This window comes from Bos grunniens, chromosome 6 (genome assembly GCF_055505025.1).
Source record: "Bos grunniens cultivar Pamir isolate PY7600 chromosome 6, Bosgru_T2T1.0, whole genome shotgun sequence".
Classification (NCBI taxonomy): domain Eukaryota; kingdom Metazoa; phylum Chordata; class Mammalia; order Artiodactyla; family Bovidae; genus Bos; species Bos grunniens.
The window spans coordinates 107671416-107691137 of NC_141170.1; the positions used below are offsets into that span (position 1 = coordinate 107671416).

Sequence of the window (19722 nt, forward strand, 5' to 3'; positions counted from 1 at the left end):
ATAAGACATTTTTATTGGTTTTTTTTTTTACTTTTAAATCTTTTAAATTGAAGTATAATTGACATGCAACTAACATGCAACTAACATTATGTTAGTTTCAGGTATACAATATAATGATTCAATATTTATACATATTGTGAAATGATCAACACAAGTCTAGTTAACATCTGTAAACCTCCATAGTTATAATTTTTTCTTGTGATAAGAACTTTTAAGATTTTCTTTCTTAGCATCTTTTAAATATGCAATACAGTATTATTACCTGTAATAGCCACACTGTACATTATATTCCCATCAAGTCCCTTCTTATTTCTCCTTGTAAAGCCATGGAGAGTTTTAACAGAATACTAACATTCTGCATTGAAATGATTGGTCATATGCTTCCTCCCTTGCTTTACTCTAAACAACTGGAAGGCAGAAGGTGTATCTTTTTCATTAACATGTGGCAATTGTGAATTGTTTTAAGAGTTCTATAATATCAAAGGGCTTCCCAGGTTGCACTGGTGGTAAAGAATCCACCTGCCAGTGCAGGAGACATAAGAGATGTGGATTCAATCCTGGGTTGGCAAGATCCCCTGGTGGAGGGCGTGGCAACACACTCCTCCAATATTCTTGCCTGGAGAATCACATGGACAGAGTTGGCTGATGGGCTACAGTTCATGGTATCGCAAAGAGTCAGACACGACTGCAGAGACTTAGCACGCACACATAAATATCTATTTAGTGACTGAATGACTCATGTATGTGAAGCTATAGCTGAAATGTCAATCCATCTGAAAGGGGTCAATCAATTTCAAGCATCTCTGATATAGACTCTCTGAGGGTCTGAGATACAAGAAATATTTCAACTGATTATAAAGAATGGATATTTGAGAATAGTTGGCATCATCTTACTACACATTTAAATTAATGATCTGAAAACAATCAGATGGATATGCATAGACCTGGGCATTGGTAGATCAATGCTATAAAAAAATGTTAATTCCTTTGATTTTGACCCAGGTTCAAGGAGTTTTTTGAAAGAAGTTCATAAGTACAATGTTATCACTTATTTTTATATTTCCTGATTAGTGAAAGCTAAATGATATATCTTAGGAGCAGATCAACTAATTTTATTGTGTTCATTTTTATATTCTGGATGGAAAAATCAATATAAAAATAAATTTACAGAGTAAATTATTAGATTAATATGGTAGTGGTCATAAAGATATTAGATATAGTTCAACAATAAAACAGCATGGCCATATACGTTTTTATTGTCTGTTATCTCATTGTGTAAAGTCACGATTTATAAAGTGAAATAGTACTTTAACTCTCTTGCCAGGTATAGCTATCTTTTCATTTGATGATTTTCAATCTTATGAATAACAGTGTCTTCTTGTTATAGTAGAAGATACTATAGAAAGCACATTTGAAAATGTCACTTGCATATTCCTCTTAAATTTAATCCAATTATTCTATCAAATGATTAATGTTAAAGTTAGTCATTTTAATTAAAAATTTATTTTGGCGCTGTTCATACTGAGTAGCTTAGCTATACACAGGCATCTCTGAACTTTCTTCCTATCACTGCAATTTTGTCTATAATATCCTGACGATATTTTGAGCTTGAATGGCTCTAACATTTGTAGTATGTGAAACTCTCACAGGGCTTTGTAGGTAGGTGATAGAGGTCTAACAAGCTCCTTCAGGAATGGTTCCATGATTTGCTCACATTTTACAAACCTTCCAGATATGTTTCTTTCTTATTTATACTTATGTTTTGAAGTCCCTAGGGTTTATCCCTAATGCCTAAACCTGATAAAGTTTGCTAAATATAATAAAATGCCATATTTAGCAAATCTGAACTACATTAAGCTTTAAAACTTAAAATGATTAAATTAGTTTACCTTTGAACGTACTTTATAGGTTCATATATGCCCCCACGAAATACAAACTTGTAAAAATCTAAGTTATCCAAACTGAATATGTCTTATTAATTTAAAAAACTGTGTTCAACCTTTTTGAAGTTCTTAATGATGGAATAAAAACAGATATATGGCCATATGAAGGGAAGAGATAAAATGAATGTGATTGTTTTATTTCAAAAATTGCTATCCAAGAAACTCAAATCAACTGAAAAAAACAAAAATTTTGGAAAGCCATCAGATAGTACCAAACCAAAACAATTCAAAGATTTTCATAACTCTCCCAGGTTCCCCATAATGAAAACTATTACTTTAGAAATAACACTGGGGAAAAAATTTCCTCATGCTTAATATCAGCTAAATTATATAATGCATGGAGGAAACTAGGGACTAATTAATATTAATGAGATGACATGAGTTTGATTCAAACCCACTCCAAGTATTCTTGCCTGGATAATCCCATGGACAAAAGAGCCTGGCAGGCTACAGTCCACAGGGTCGCGAACAGTGGGATGTGACTAAGGCAATTTAGCACACACACAGATGTCTTAATAAGCATGTCTAAAATCTTATATTACACATATAATAATTTTATACAAAAAGAAGACAACTGCACAATATTTTTGATGGAAAGACTGGATGATTTAATGATATTTTAAATTACATTTTATATATAATGCAGTTCCATTAAAAACATTAATAGAATTAATGTATTTATTTACTTTTCTCAAGTACTAAAATTGTGTTGGAGAATAAACAAGAAGAGACAGAACTTTTGAAGAAAAAAGAATTCTAACAGTATAAACTAAAAGCTCTATTGATCAACAAAGCTTAATACTGGTGCAATAATATTTCAGTAGAAGTACATGAATGGCCCATTTTTAAAACTTGGTAAAAATGGCACGCTAAGTCTGTAGGGGGAATGAAGGAGAGAAATTTGGACAACTGCTGTGACTTGACATGGCAGCAGTGGTTTACTGTGGGATAATGAGGCACCAGCATTCCTCCGGGAGAAGTAGAAGGCATGTTAATATTTGGTGGGGACTTTTTCTCAAACATAGAAAGCACCTCTAATACCTATCTGTAGTAATATAATGCATAATACACTTGAAACAATTTTATTAATATGAATGGAGGCTAATTTGCTCAATAAAATTGGTGACTGTACAATTGCAGAATAGTGTCAATATGAACAAATGTAGCCTAAATTAAAATATGCTTTTAATTATATATGGACCAGTCAGTAATATATAATACATAGACAAAAAAAACCCTTTCTGTTAAGTATTTGGGTGTCATGGACAAACATTTTTTGTTATTATTTTATCTTCATAAATGCTAAGAAAAATGCAACTTCATATAATATTACCAATGTAGTATGTTAAAGTGTGCCTATTATTTACTGTTCCCAAATTTCTTGTTCATTTGAAGAACCTTACGATGATTATTTTAATCAAAAATACTATCCTAATTACCCACACTAACTTTGTTTTCTTATTTAAATATGATTTAAGCATGTTAAAAAGGAAAATGGTGAATTTTTAGCAACTTTTCGTTTGTACTTTCCACTTGATCCATTCACATTCAAAATCCTTTTAAATTAAATTATTGGTTGCTAAATTATGACTTGATAAATTATGGATGTGAAGTAGCTATCACCTATATATCAACTAAAATGAATGCCATTTGCTTAATCATGTATATGCTATGCTTAATTTTCTTCCTATTTTTAAACTTATTTTAACAATGAATTCAATGATTTGAGGTTTTATTTTCTTTTTTATCTAAATCTAACATCAAGACATACGTAGCAGACCTGCAGCCTTTACAGAAATTAGTAAGCATCAGTGTGTCTAAGAGAAAGTGACCTTTCCGGATCTCTTTGGTTTCCTCCTAGCAAGGTAAGGAGCTTCCCTGGTGACTCAGACGGTAAAGAATCTGCCTGCAATGCAGGACACCTAGGTTGAGTCCCTGGGTTGGGAAGATGCCCTGGGGAAGGGAATAGCAATCCACTCCAGTATTCTTGCCTGGAGAATTCCATGGACAGAGGAGGCTGGTGGGCTACAGTCCAAGAAGTCGCAAAGAGTCAGACACGATTTGACTGAGATCTAAGACTTTCACTTTAGCAAGGTAAACAGCAGCAACAATAAAAGACAATCCCTTGCTAGAATTTAACAACGGATAAAATCAAGGATTTTATTTTATAACCCTCTTATAAGTTTCTCGCTTTGTGCTCTTTGAGATGCAAGCCACAATCTCTGATGTCCTGGGTGCTGCTTCTCTTCTAGGCTTCTTGGGTCACAAGGATGCCCTGACCTGCCCAATTCTACCCTCCAGGACTGCTCTGATGTTTCCCCAAAGAGTTAGGTTTATTTCTGTGGCTTTCCTTGTTTTCCTGGATTCTTCATGTGATGGGCTTTCTAAGACCAGTACCTGAATGCCGTATTTTAGCATCCCACACAATCACTGTTTTCTCCAGTGCTCATCTTTTTGATGACTTTTCTTATTTGGCTGCTCTGTGAATTCTGGGTCTTTTATGATTCTAGTGGAATAGATCTGAGCAGTTTCTTCCTTTTAAAAAAAGTTGTAAAGGAGGCTAGGAAACAATGCATTCGGCATCCTCTCGGGAGCAGTGGAGGAGTTTGCCATAAATCCATAGAACTTACTGCTGTAGCTTTGAGCTTCGAAACAGACCAATTTGCTTTTCTTTCTGTAGGGTCTAATTCATTAGATTCCTGTTATAAAACTTTTATTGGAGAAGATGAATTGTAAAATCAACTAGAAAGAAAGAATTTGGTGATAAGTAGTATAAGTGTCATAATGTGAAGAATAAAATGCTATAGACAAAATAAAAGTATTTATTTGCTGCTGTTAGAAGTGAAACAGCTTGAAAAAGATAATAGTACTGCATTCCCAGTGATGATAAATTTCAGGGTTTTTTCCCAAACCATAATATTTTGGCATGCTTCCTATATTGGAGATGTGATTACTGCTCTGTATTATTACAGCACACATACACATGATAATGTGTACTCATTTATATATGGATTTGTGTATATAGGGCTTCCCTGGTAGCTCAGACAGTACAGAATCTGTCTGCAATGCAAGAGACCCAGGTTTGATCCCTGGGGATCAGAAAGATCCCCTGGAGAAGGGAACAACTACCTACTCCAGTATTCTTGTCTGGAGAATTCCATGGGCAGAGGAGCCTGGTGGGCTACAATCCATGGGGTTGTGAAGAGTTGGACACGACTGAGCAACTAGCACTAACTAAGGCAGACACACACACACACACATCCGTATATTCCATATATATACTATATATAAATATACATATATATAACGTGTATTTTCCTGACTAGGGAAGATGATTTGATCTGAAAACGAGGACTATTACTCCTCTTCTACCTGGCGTTAGAGATAAGTCCCTTGCTCACAAGTTTCTTTCCTAGTCTGTAGATAAGATGGTTGGCAGCATTCTTAAATATAAGAATAAATTAAATACTTGAAAAATAGAAATATTTCTACACAATTAATCAACCAATCAAACATTAGCTATCATTCTCCATCAAATGTTATATCCTTTTTCTTACTGCTAATATCATAGTCCTCAGAATGAGAAGGGAATATAAAGCTGAGATTTTCATTTTATTATTTTCCTTTAAAATTCCAATTTATTCTGTTTTTAAAGACTTAAAAATGTGTGAAAATTACTACTCTTTCAAGATCATTCCAATTGCCTTGTTTACTAAAAAGCATTTTTTATTAAAAGGAAATTTACCTTTCTATAACTTCTATCTCCTTTTGTGACAGAGTCTTGAGACGAACACATTTTTGAAACCTATTCTTATTCTTGCTGACTTCATTTTCCTTGTCAATACCCAAACTTCTGTTAAGACATTTCCAGTTTCTGTATGTCCTCTACATGTATTATGCTTCTTAGCATCTTGGCTTTACTTTTAATTATTTTCACTACAATTTATTGAGGGTTTATACAAATTTCTAGTGAACTCCAGGCACAGGGAGGCATCACAATGATGAACAAAAGAAAAGCCCTTTTTTCATGAACCTTAAAATATAGCTCGGGGAAGCAGACAAATGAACAAATAATTTATAGGTCAGTTGGTAGGTGTGGTAGGGAGAAGAACCAAGTAGGTAAAGAGTTGGGAGATTGATGGTGTGGGGTCTGGAAAGACTTGTCTGATAAGGTGACATTTAAGACTCGAAGGAGGGAGGGGGATGAGGAGGAGGTGCCTGGGGAAATTGTATTCATGCTAAGGGAACAGGGAGTGTGAAAACTCTGGCCTCCTGTTTGGCATATGCTCAGAGGAAAGTAAGGAGGCTGGTGTGAACTGAAGATGGTGACAAAGGGAAAGTGATGGGAAAGGTGGTCAAAGAACCGCTCTGATTGATGTGGAAAATAGGTACAGGCACCCACATCTGTAAGTGAGAAGTGTTATTAATTCCCTTTGAGAAGATAGTGGGGGCTTGAATTCGGGTGCCAAGTTTGGGTATGATGCAGCATTCTTAGGGTCTAAAGAGTTTGGAAGATAAAGCTGACAGGATTTGTTGAAATCTAGATATATTTGGGGTCTCAAAACTTTAAATATGTACACTCTTAAATCTCAAAAAGAGTTGTCTGAGACTGTATTTGAATCACATGAGGAATTTGGACATTCTATCTCATCTAGATTTATGTCCTGACAATTTAGTTTTCTGTGGAATATTTTTTGCAAAAATAGTTGCAGACTTGCCCATGTGCACATATTGTTACATTCAATGATCTATTATTTATAGATTACACTGTTTTTTTTTCTCCATTTAAAGAAATTAGGTTGATATTTTCTAGAACTTATCAATGGGAACTTCTCTTTTCCCTTATTCCTCAATAATAATGCCTAAACAATATTGCATTGTTGTTTTTATAAATATGATGATATGATGATCTACTTTGCACATTCTCTCAGTGTTATGATGAATAAATCCATCCCTTCCAGGAAACTTGAATTTAATGAGCATATTTCAGTGTTCAAATATAAATTTTTATTCATTGTTCTTGGACTTTAGTTTCTTTTATCCCATGCTCATTTCTTGGGTTTCTATCCTCAGTTCTTTATTCAGGAAGAAATGAGGCTCAGAGGAATCCCATGATTTGGTCACCCATATAAAAATAGTTGACAGAATTAGAATTTTAAAATGTGGAGATGTTTTAAGTGATTCCGTGTTATTGCCTTCTTATTACCTATAACTGTCTTGTGGCTGTGGATTCTTGTGATTTGAATATACTTAATTAAATTTATATGAAACCAACTCTCTTGGGACATGCTTTTTTAAGATGAGTATTGTACATCTAAAATAGATAACGCACAAAATAGTTAACAATAGCAAACACTCTTACAGTGGCCAGCTACTATTTTATGTATTTTAACTCACATAATTGTCACAATAACCTCAAGAGGTGGCTGTTATTATTATCCACAATGTGGAGCTGAGACAATTGTAGCACGGTGAGTGTAAGGAATGTGCCTAAGGAAACTTACACAGTGCTAAGTGGGATTCAGTTCAGTTTAGTTCAGTTCAGTCGCTCAGTCGTGTCCGACTCATTGCAACCCCGTGAACCCCAGCACGCCAGGCCTCCGTGGGATTGCAAGGAGTTGAACTGTGACTCTGGCTTCAGAAATCTATGTACCACATTATGCACTGGGTTTCTTCAGGTTGAAATAATTCAAATAGTTTAATAGACTTTGTCACAGAAATCACGAGGGAGTCTTATTCATTGGTTCATTTCAGAGACTAGCACGCATGCTGATAAATGCTCACTTTATTATTTCTATCGATTGAAGTTGGCTGAGGGAAGAAGCGGTTGGAGATTGTATGTATTGTATGTTACCTGTGACAAAGGCATAACTTCTTATTACCTAAGTCTGTTGTAGTCTTTCATTTCAGCTTTGCCATGCTACTGAAATGGGATCCATGTGTCCTCAGGGTCTTATCTGAGGGAACAGCATTTATCTCTTCAATATAAAGCTATAGGTTTGGTGATAGTGGCAAGAAGACTGTAGTGGGTAGCCATTTCCTTCTTCAGGGGATCTTTCCAACCGAACCTGGATCTCCTGCTTGCAGGTGGATTCCTTACTGGCTGAGCCACCAGGGAAGCCAGCTAAATAAAAATTTGAAGAGAGAGATTTACAAGGGAGATATTCTATTAGATAAACGGAGGGAGAAGTAAGTAGGAGGAAATGGATAAAGAGACCTTAATAGAATGGACTGAGATGGAAAACTTTTGCTCTGAATACTTATCAAAATAATATCAGGGAGCCATACAAAAATTTTTTTTGGATAATGATGGTGAAGAAAATTTCTATTTTTAACCAAATACAGTTAATTATATGTTTAAGATATATATGCTTTATTATTAAAGGGAGTAGAAAAACATATACTTGTTTGATGAATCAAGAAAGAGTGGTTTGAATATTATACATTATTTCTATAAGAAACATGTTTCAGCATAACTACATTAGGCATTGTAGTTAGTTGTTTAAATATATTCTCATTTAATGTTTACAATGACCCAGTAAGTAATACTCCATTGTCTCTATTTTACAGAAAAGAAAACTGTGACTCAGAGAAGTTCCACAAATTTTTGAGGCTACACAATTTGCTCAAGGCAGGATTGAGATGTAAAACCCAGATACCCCAAATCCACTCTCCTAGCTTCCTGGTTACACTTGTTATATGTTTGGAATTCAGGGAGTGTGTATAGAGCAAAAGAAGGAAAAGGGAAAGAAAAAGATTCATCTGTTGATTAAAACTTTGGGCTTCAGAGGAGAAACAACATTACTTTAGTGACCATACCAGCAATAGTATTTATTCTGAAGAAATGAGAACCAAAGATACGTTATGCATGTACTATTAACACATCAGTTATTTAACAATTTCAGTAAATGCAGAGTTCTCTTTCTGCTTTTCCTGCTCACCTCACAGGCTCACACAAGAATATAATCATTTGTGTATATATATATATATATATATATATACACACACACACTCATCATCTATAGACTATATATATGTTCTCATGGCCAAGCTGTGTTCCTATAGTTGAAGTTAAACCATATATGCAAGACTGTTTGATTTCTTTATTTCTAAAATTATTGACCACAATTGTTTTCAAGCAAACTCCACCAAGCAAATAGTTAATATGTTATCTAGCCACCAAAAACAGGCTTTCAAAATATCATTGGGCTATAAATTGCTCGCATAATTGAATCAACACTCATGGTCAACAGGTTACTTTGTGTCATATTAAAACAGTGAGACAGAAGAACGAAAACTCCATAAGGTACATGTGAATGGGTTTGTTGAAATCAAGGCAAATAAAATCTCTTATTGGATGGAGAACTTTTTTTTTTAGAAAAAATACAGTGTTAGAGGAATATATATTTTCTTCTCTAGCATTCTCCCTTGTTGCTTAATTATTTTGAGGCCATTGTTAAATACAAGCAAAATTTGTTTTTGCATGAGATTTGTAATGTAATTTTTAGAGACTGGTATTTGACAAGCACACATATTTTGATATAGATTTATATCAGATATTGTCTCATCTTTATTAATGTAATCAATTATTATATTTGTAAATTAAGCAATTGGAATAAAGAAAAAGAAGGAATGAAGAGAAGATACTGGCTTGTTTGTTTAAAGGTTTTAGGAAGTTCTTTAAAATTTTAAAAAGTATGTCATTCAAAATGAAGATAATTTATTTAGAAGGTTAAATAATTATGTATGTTAAATCTTGAGTCAATAGTTCAATAGCCAGTGGGTGAAATTTGGGAAAACGAAGATATTCTTAAAACTGAAAGTTTTCAGATTTATTATAATCTCACAGCCCAGAGTCCCTCTAAGTAGTTCACTGTAAGAGATGAATTACATAATTAAATTTTGTTTTGTCTGTATTATCAGTCTCAGTAAGAAAAATGTACACACTGATTGAAATGAACCAGGGGAGAAGAGACTAGATGAACTTGGAATTTGGGGGAATTTTTCTCCCAGCTCTCTGCACATAGGTGAATGATACTGTATATATTACTTGGAAAAAATAAGAAAATGCTGAAAATTAGTTACATTTAAAAAAAATCTAGAGATAAGTTGGACTCTTAATTACATGAATTTTACCCAATATGAAAAGTATCTCATCTGATTTCTATAAATATCTATGGGGGAAAAAAGTTAATCTCTAGTTCACAAAAGAAAAAATTAGAATGCAAACTGGATGAAATTAACAAAAAAGCTAGAGCTCTAAATACACAATTGTTATGATTTTAGTGTGCTTAATGGAATGCTATCAAGCACATGCTCACCTAAGTAACAGTAAGATTGAGAAATTAAGCCTCATGCCTAACAAAGAATCAACAAAAGCATCAGTTTGTGGTTTGTATCAACACATGCCCAGAAAAAATCTTAACATTTTCTGAAAAATAGAGAGAGCCTTTAGATGCAGTAGGAAAACGAAAAGCAAACAAAAATCTTAATAAAGTACAAATCCAAAGTTGAATCCCGAAATAAACTATGTAAAAATTATTGGTTCTCTTTTAGATTATACTTGAATTGTTTGCTTAAAACCACAAACAACAAATAAACAAAAACAAAGATCTTCCATTTCCTTTGAAGAATTATGTCAAGCATAATGTTATTTACAGCCTGTAGAAAAATTACTCTGGTGAAGGATGAATTCATAGGTAACGTTCCAAATTTACTTTGATTTTCTGTTCTGTTTAAATTTTACCCTCATGTATCACTGAAAAGATTAACAAAGCTTTAACGTATCTTCATTGACAAATGAGACAACCATTCAACTAGCATGACAATTTCCAAATGGGAGAGTAACCTACAACTCTAAGACAGGAAGAGTATCATTTCTTCTCCAGAAATTAATTTTTGGATGACATGGCTGAGAAATAGGTTTTAATTTAGAGAATTTGTGGTGTTTAAAGAGGTAAATTTTAGATTACATTTCTTCTGTTAAATAGGCATTAAAAACATAATCTTCTGCATTAGTATATGCACTGGCATGCATAAAAGTCCATGGTTTAAATGACTGACATATACTATACAAAAGGCACGAGTGCCTCACTCTACCTGTAAACACATATTAGTATTTTCATTCCAGCCTTATCAATAAAGTTTTTTTTTTTTTCCTTCTGGGATAGAGAAAAAAATATATAAATACTACATCATTATCAAAGTGGAAATACCTAGATTAATAGTATGGTAATGGCGTGCTGCGATTCATGGGGTAGCAAAGAGTCGGACACGACTGAGCGACTGAACTGAACTGAACTGAACTGAAGATTTTTACCCATGGAAAGATGGCCTTACACATAGTAGTTAATATCATGTAAAGTACGCACTTTCACAGTCATTTATCCCCCAAATCTCTGATAGATGGTGTTGGAACCACAATGCAAAATTCACCGAGAATTGCATGTTGGCCAGATAAAATACTATTATGAGCTACTTGCAGATGGTATCCTCCTACAAGATCAAAACAGATCAAGCATGTGGGAGGTTACAACTTTACAACTTGGGCAAGTCAAAGACGTTCCTAAAGAGGATTAACAGAGGAAAATGTATTTTATTTACTCTATAAATAGAATAAATAATAACTGCTCAAAATAAGAACATAAGATTACACTGATAATTTCACAACAAATGCAAAATTGTTTTCAAATTAGCAAGGGAAAATGTATACCCTTAATTCTGATATTGGGTTACTACCAGTCTCATTTACAGATATCACAGTGTGTTTCTTAAGATTTCAACTTGTCAATTGCATATAATCAGGGTTCTCAGTAAAACATAGTTTCCAAAATTTTATGGTTAAAGGAGGAACTGGGTTGTGTCATGATCCCCACACTGGAAGCTGGATAATGCCATAAAAGCCCACATTATTTCCCAAAAGCTCACATAGGAATTATGCTAGTAATCGCCAATGCGTGCATATATAATAGTTTTCATTTTTATGAAAAAGATAGGAGATTTATTCACACGGTCCTCTATTGACAATCACAAATGCATTAAAGGGATAAAAGATGGGGAGTTTGCTTTTCGGTTTCATAGTAAAAGTCAGTGTCTTGTGAGTCTTAGTTCTCCTCTCCAGTGCTATCTCACTTTTTGAAGCTCCTGTCTCAGCCATGATGGTAGAGGCTGCCCCAGTCTGTGTAACAGTTTGGACAGTTCCACATTATGATCTCGGTAGTAATTAGAGAGGAAGGTTCTAGACTGAAAGCAAAAAGAAGACAAAGGGAGTTATTAGTTCATTAAATGAGATTTTGCAAATTTATTAAGAAATTCTCCAGCAATGGGACTGCATATAAAACAGGCATTTCTTTCTATTTTCCCACGGATGCCACTTATTTTTACCTTTAGGAAAGATTTCCTAAAGGTAAGTTGTTGCAAAATAAAAATGGGTCCAGGAATAACTTATATAGCTTATTTTTCCTAGAGCATTTGGAGAATTAGCTTTTTGAATTTTTTAAACTGAAGTATAATTTGACTTACAATATTATATTAGTTTTGGGTATACAACATTGAGTCAATATTTTTGTACATTAAATACCATCTGTCAGTGAGGAGGGCATGGTGTCCCACTCAATATAAAGCACACTTATTTACTGAGGGACTGGTGAAGAGGTTGATGAGAGGCATGTAATACTAAAGAAGAATGAGGTAAGTAGAGACCAGATGTGGCACAAAATCTACGAAAAGAAACACTTAGGTTTATGAAATTGGTCACTGTCTGTAAAATTGGGTCACAGCATTAAGATAATCAGTCAACATAATCATAAAAGCTGAATTTCATGATTAAAGAAATAACTTGCCATGTTATAAAATGCTTTCTATATTTATTTAGGACCAAAACAGATTTTTTTGAAAAACCATTAAGCTTTTCTACTTCACAAATATTACAAGGTCTTATTATAAAGGTCATTAAAGTGATCTTTCTTGGAATTTTTATGTTCCTAACCAAGCTGGAGTGATTGACAATTTTTAGATGAACGGCTGAAAAAAGGATTATAAAATAAGTCTGTGGTTTTAGTTTATTTTATTCCAAGAAGACAAAAAACTTGTTAATGGGTTTTTCTCTGGATGTCATTTATCTTATATTAGAATCCATTGAACATAGTTCTGTGTCTTTTTGATAAAATAATAGAGGTGAATGTTTTTCCTGTGAAATATGGGCAGCCGTTTCCATTTGGTCAAACTTAAACCATCTCTCTTAAACCCCTCCCAATATTTTAGCACAAATTAGTCTCTTTCCTCCTAAAATTCCCTTAGCAACTTATATACTGTGGAAATGAATTCCAGATAACTACTTTTTTTCTTGTCCGCTCACTAGGTTTTTCACCACATTTCTTCCCTTCGAGTGGATTGTGAACACTTCAAATTCTGGATAAGATGTTTATAGAAGTAGTGGAGTTGTTACATTGATTTCTTGGGAGATCAACGTGATTTTTGAAGCCTTTTTGAAATTATTGGGTTCAAAGGTGTAGTTTGAGAACCTTCTGGTTCTTCTATTTCCATAGTAACACCTAATCACTTCCATCCTCCTTAGGCCCACACTGTCTTAGGAGAGATAACTCATTATATCTGCTCAGTTGATTGCTACCTAGTTTTCCAATCCTTCTGTCTTCTCATAACTTTTACTGATAGATTTTTCTCCCCTGCCTTTTTGCAGTTTGATATTGTTTTATATATTTTATTATAAACAAGTGACCATAACTAATTTACTCTCTTATAATAAATCTAGGCTCATAATAACTGTTTTATCCTGTAACCTATTGTGACATTTTGAATTACAATAAGAAATATATAGTTGGTCATTGACTCCATTTCTGGCACAAGGCGCACTTGGAATTTCCAAAGTGAGATAATGGTAAAGGTATACTTTGTTATGTTAATGAAGTGGCTTTTTGTTTTTGTTGTTAAGTTGCCCAGTCATGTCCAACTCTTTGTGACCACATGGACTGCAGCATGCCAGGCTTTCATGTCCCTCACCATCTCCTGAAGTTTGTCCAAGTTCATGTCTATTGCATCGGTGATGCCATCAAGCCATCTCATCCTCTGACACCCTCTTTTCCTTCTGTCCTCAATCTTTCCCAGCATCAGGGACTTTTCCAATCAGTCAGCTGTTTGTGTCAGATCACAAAATAATGGAGTTTCAGCTTCAGCATCAATCCTTCCAAGGAGTATTCAGGGCTGATTTCCCTTAAGATTGACTGGTTTGATCTTGTTGTCCAAGGGACTCTCAGGAGTCTTCTCCAGCATCACAGTTTGAAGGCATTAATTCTTTTAATGCTACACTTTCTTTATGCCTCCAGCTCTCACAACCGTACCTGACCACTGGGAAGATCATAGCCTTGACTATATGGACCTTTGCCAGCAGAGTAATGTCTCTGCTTTTCAACACACTGTCTAGGTTTGTTATAGCTTTCCTGCCAAGAAGCAAATGTCTTCTGATTTCACGGGTGCAGTCACCATCCGTGGTAATTTTAGACCCAAGAAGAGGAAATCTGTCATTACTTCCACCATTTCTCCCTCTCTTTGCCATAAAGTAAAGCTGTTGAATGCAATGATCTCAGTTTTTTTTCTTCTTTTTTTAACATTTAGTTTTAAATCGGCTCTTTAACTCTCCTCTTTCACCCTCAAGAGGCTCTTTAGTTCCTCTTCATTTTCTACCATTAGAGTGGTATCTGGATATGTGAGGTGGTTGCTGTTTTTCCCTGTGGGACCTGACACACTCTCTCTTTGTAGAGAGTGTCAGTATTGTGTTGGGTTCTGGAGACCCAGCTGGTATCTGAGCCTTGCTTGGTGATATGGAAAAACCTCCCTACCACATGTTGTAATTGTTGATCAGAACAGTTTACTCTCCATGGCTCAACTCACTACCATGCATGGTATCAGTTCAGTTCAGTTCAGTCACTCAGTCATGTCTGACTCCCTGCAACCCCATGAATCGCAGCACGCCAGGCCTCCCTGTCCATCACCAACTCCCGGAGTTTACTCAAACTCATGTCCATCGAGTCGGTAATGCCATCCAGCCATCTCATCCTCTGTCATCCCCTTCTCCTCCTGCCCCCTATCCCTCCCAGCATCAGAGTCTTTTCCAATGAGTCAGCTCTTCCCATGAGGTGGCCAAAGTATTGGAGTTTCAGCTTTAGCATCAGTCCTTCCAATGAACACACAGGACTGATCTCCTTCAGAATGGACTGGTTGGATCTCCTTGCAGTCCAAGGGACTCTCAAGAGTCTTCTCCAACATCACAGTTCAAAAGCATCAATTCTTCTGTGCTCAGCTTTCTTCACAGTCCAACTCTCGCATCCATACATGACCACTGGAAAAACCATAGCCTTGACTGGATGGACCTTTGTTGGCAAAGTAATGTCTCTGCTTTTGAATATGCTATCTAGATTGGTCACAGCTTTCCTTCCAAGGAGTCAGCGTCTTTTAATTTCACAGATGTAATCACCATCTGCAGTGATTTTGGAGCCCCCCAAAATAAAGTCTGACACTGTTTCCACTGTTTCCTCCTCTATTTCCCATGAAGTGATGGGACCAGATGCCATGATCTTAGTTTTCTGAATGTTGAGATTTAAGCCAACTTTTCCACTCTCCTCTTTCACTTTCATCAAGAGGCTTTTTAGTTCCTCTTCACTTCTGCCATAAGGGTGGTGTCATCTGCATATCTGAGGTTGTTGATATTTCTCCCAGCAATCTTGATTCCAGCTTGTCCTTCTTCCAGTCCAGTGTTTCTCATGATATACTCTACATATAAATTAAATAAGCAGGGTGACAATATACAGCCTTGTCATACTCCTTTTCGTATTTGGAACCAGTCTGTTGTTCTGTGTCCAGTTCTAACTGTTGCTTCCGACCTGCATACAGGTTTCTCAAGAGGGAGGTCAGGTGGTCTGGTATTCCCATCTCTTTCAGAATTTTCCACAGTTTATTGTGATTCACATAGTCAAAGGCTTTGGCATAGTCAGTAAAGTAGAAATAGATGTTTTTCTGGAACTCTCTTGCTTTTTCCATGATCCAGAGGATGTTGGCAATTTGATCTCTGGTTCCTCTGCTTTTTCTAAAACCAGTTTTAACATCTGGAAGTTCACGGTTCACATATTGCTGAAGCCTAGTTTGGAGAATTTTGAGGATTACTTTACTAGCATGTGAAATGAGTGCGATTGTGCGGTAGTTTGAGCATTCTTTGGCACTGCCTTTCTTTGGGACTGGAATGAAAACTGACCCTTTCCAGTCCTGTGGCCACTGCTGAGTTTTCCAAATTTGCTGGCATACTGTGTGCAGCACTTTCACAGCATCATCTTTCAGGATTTGAAATAGCTCAACTGGAATTCCATCACCTCCACTAGCTTTGTTCATAGTGATGCTTTCTAAAGCCGACTTGACTTCACATTCCAGATGTCTGGTTCTAGGTGAGTGATCACACCATTGTGATTATCTGGGTCATGAAGACCTTTTTTGTACAGTTCTTCTGTGTATTCTTGCCACTTCTTCTTAATATCTCCTGCTTCTGTTAGATCCATACCATGCATGGTATAGGCACTGGATATACACATTCAATATGTAACAATAATACTTGTATATTTTATACAAAATCATTTTTTACTAGATTATTTGTTTGAGCCCTTTACACATTTGGAAAGAAGTTACTGTTCAGTATTTATATTTGAATTGCATCCCAACAGGATACAATTTCCATAAATATCTACTAATCATCTCTATCTGTTGGTCTATCTCTCTTCTAAATATATAAACTATTGATAGCAAAGAAAGTCAAGAAAAAGGAGTCAAGTTTATTGTCTACTAATTTTGAAACAGTTGTATATACAGGGTTCTACTGCAACAGGAAAGGATTAATTCTGACTTCATGTTGGAACTGTTTCTTTGACTTGTTTTCCATTGCTTTTGTCATCATAATCATAATTAATGGTCTGCCTCAGAGAATCCTGCCCCTCTGCCTGACTGTTAAAGTGCCTTTGTTCAGAACTCTGTCCGCCTGTAGATGGCAGGAAGAAATTAACACATCCCTCTGCCTGAGGCTTGCCATTCTGGTAAATGTTTGCAAGATTAATGGCCTTTTTACGTTGTTTCCTTACCTTGTCCCATCTCTGATCCATAAAAGAACTGGCATCCAGACCCAGATAAGACGGCTATTTTGAGATGGTAGTCTGCCATCTTCTCTGTCAGCCAGCTTTCGAAATAAAGTCATATTCCTCATCCCAACACCTCCTTGCTCAGATTCATTGGCCTATTGTGCTGCAGCAGAGCATGCTTGGACTCAGCACTACCAGAGAATTTCAAAGATAAGGAAAATATTACCTCTGGATCCATGGGGGGATACTTTCGACCTTTGCTTTTTCCAAGGCATTTGGTCTTTCCTCCTTCCAATAGTTGACACCAAAAACCCTTTTGGGGATCAAAACTACAAAAGATCAAAGATATAAATGAAAATAAAGATATAATGATTATAAATTATATACAGAATTTTAAGAGAACCTCACCAATTGTACAATGGAAATGCACTTTCATATACTCATGCTTTGATTTAATTTAATTCAATTCTATAAATATTAATTGAATCAATTTGAGAGAATTTAATTAAAATTAAATAAACTATATGTTATATATTTTTTAATATTTCTAATGTAATGAAAAAAGACATATGGATATTTAGTCTTTTTTATGATGAAATTATTAGGTTTTTATATTTTACCTATTCATCCATAAAAGATCAAGGATGAATCAACAAAACTACAATCATATACACAAGACTTTACAATATTTATTTTTTTATTTATATGATTTCCCTGTCAAAATATATTAGCAAATTTCTTTGAAATCATTCAATAGTATATATTAAGGTGACAATATAATGTAAACATATTTCTTTAAATACAAACATGAATTTTAAAGCTTCTAAGAAAAATGCTGATTTTTTAAAAATTTTATTTTATTTTTAAACTTTACAATATTGTATTGGTTTTGCCAAATATCGAAATGAACCCACCACAGGTATACATGTATTCCCCATCCTGAACCCTCCTCCCTCCTCCGTCCCCATACCCTCCCTCTGGGTCGTCCCAGTGCACCAGCCCCAAGCATCCAGTATCGTGCGTCGAACCTGGACTGGAGACTCGTTCCATATATGATATTATACGTATTTCAATGCCATTCTCCCAAATCATCCCACCCTCTCCCTCTCCCACAGAGTCCAAAAGACTGTTCTATACATCAGTGTCTCTTTTGCTGTCTCGTACACAGGGTTATTGTTACCATCTTTTTAAATTCCATATATATGCGTTAGTATACTGTATTGGTGTTTTTCTTTCTGGCTTACTTCACTCCGTATAATAGGCTCCAGTTTCATCCACCTCATTAGAACTGATTCAAATGTAATCTTTTTAATGGCTAATACTCCATTGTGTATATGTAACACTGCTTTTTTATCCATTCATCTGCTGATGGACATCTAGGTTGCTTCCATGTCCTGGCTATTATAAACAGTGCTGCGATGAACATTGGGGTACACGTATTTCTTTCCCTTCTGGTTTCCTCAGTGTGTATGCCCAGCAGTGGGATTGCTGGATCATAAGGCAGTTCTATTTCCAGTTTTTTAAGGAATCTCCACACTGTTCTCCATAGTGGCTGTACTAGTTTGCATTCCCACCAACAGTGTAAGAGGGTTCCCTTTTCTCCACACCCTCTCCAAAATCTTAACAGACCCATCACAAGCACGGAAATTGAAACTGTAATCAAAAATCTTCCAGCAAACAAAAGCCCAGGTCCAGACGGCTTCACAGCTGAATTCTACCAAAAATTTAGAGAGGAGCAAACACCTATCCTACTCAAACTCTTCCAGAAAATTGCAGAGGAAGGTAAACTTCCAAACTCATTCTATGAGGCCACCATCACCCTAATGCCAAAACCTGACAAAGATTCCACAAAAAAAGAAAACTACAGGCCAATATCACTGATGAACATAGATGTAAAAATCCTTAACAAAATTTTAGCAATCAGAATCCAACAACACATTAAAAAGATCATACACCGTGACCAAGTGGGCTTTATCCCAGGGATGTAAGGATTCTTCAATATCCGCAAATCAATCAATGTAATATACCTAATTAACAAATTGAAAAAATACTGATTTTTTTAACAGTTCAAAACGTTTACACTTTTCAAGGATGAAATTAAAAGGCTAGCAATATAATTCAGTATTTTTTCCAGAGAAAATAAGACATGGGTTATACAAATGGTGAGTGGAACATTAGACAACTCTTCTTTTCTTTTGTTGAAGGTGAATGATTCTATTGGATCATTCAGATCTCTATACTCATAAAAAGTATTCTAACATTGTTTTGCATCCTTGGTCGCACAAAGTTACCAAAGAAAGAATGTGTAATCTAATTATTTGTTTAAACTCAGATATGTAAGAATTTTTGTTTAGGACTAACAAGATAGGAAAAAGGAAAGAATAAACCAAATAGGAAGGGAAATTTTAAATTTACTGCTGTGGGAATTGCTGCATGCATAAAACATCGAAAAGGTTTGCATTTTTGTTTCTCAGCAGATGTTTTAGGAGGATGAAGCATAATTGACTAGGATGTAAAGTTAATTAGTTGCAGAATATTTTGTTGCCCTGGGCCCATTCCTATAATAGCGATGCACCTGCAATTTGCTTCTGCACATATGTGAACTCATTTAGGGGGAGAGGGAAATTTTCTTCACAGTTCCCAGCCCA

At 35.3% G+C, this 19722-nt stretch overlaps 1 long non-coding RNA gene across 1 annotated transcript; it reads right to left on the reverse strand.

Moving 5' to 3' along the window:
• Positions 1-11920: 11920 nt before the first annotated feature.
• On the reverse strand, positions 11921-17403 carry LOC147371183 (uncharacterized). Its single transcript, XR_015165964.1, has 2 exons — positions 17301-17403; positions 11921-12185 (listed from the first exon to the last, which is right to left on the reverse strand). It is a non-coding gene; the product is annotated as an uncharacterized LOC147371183 (long non-coding RNA).
• Between the last annotated feature and the right edge of the window lie 2319 nt (positions 17404-19722).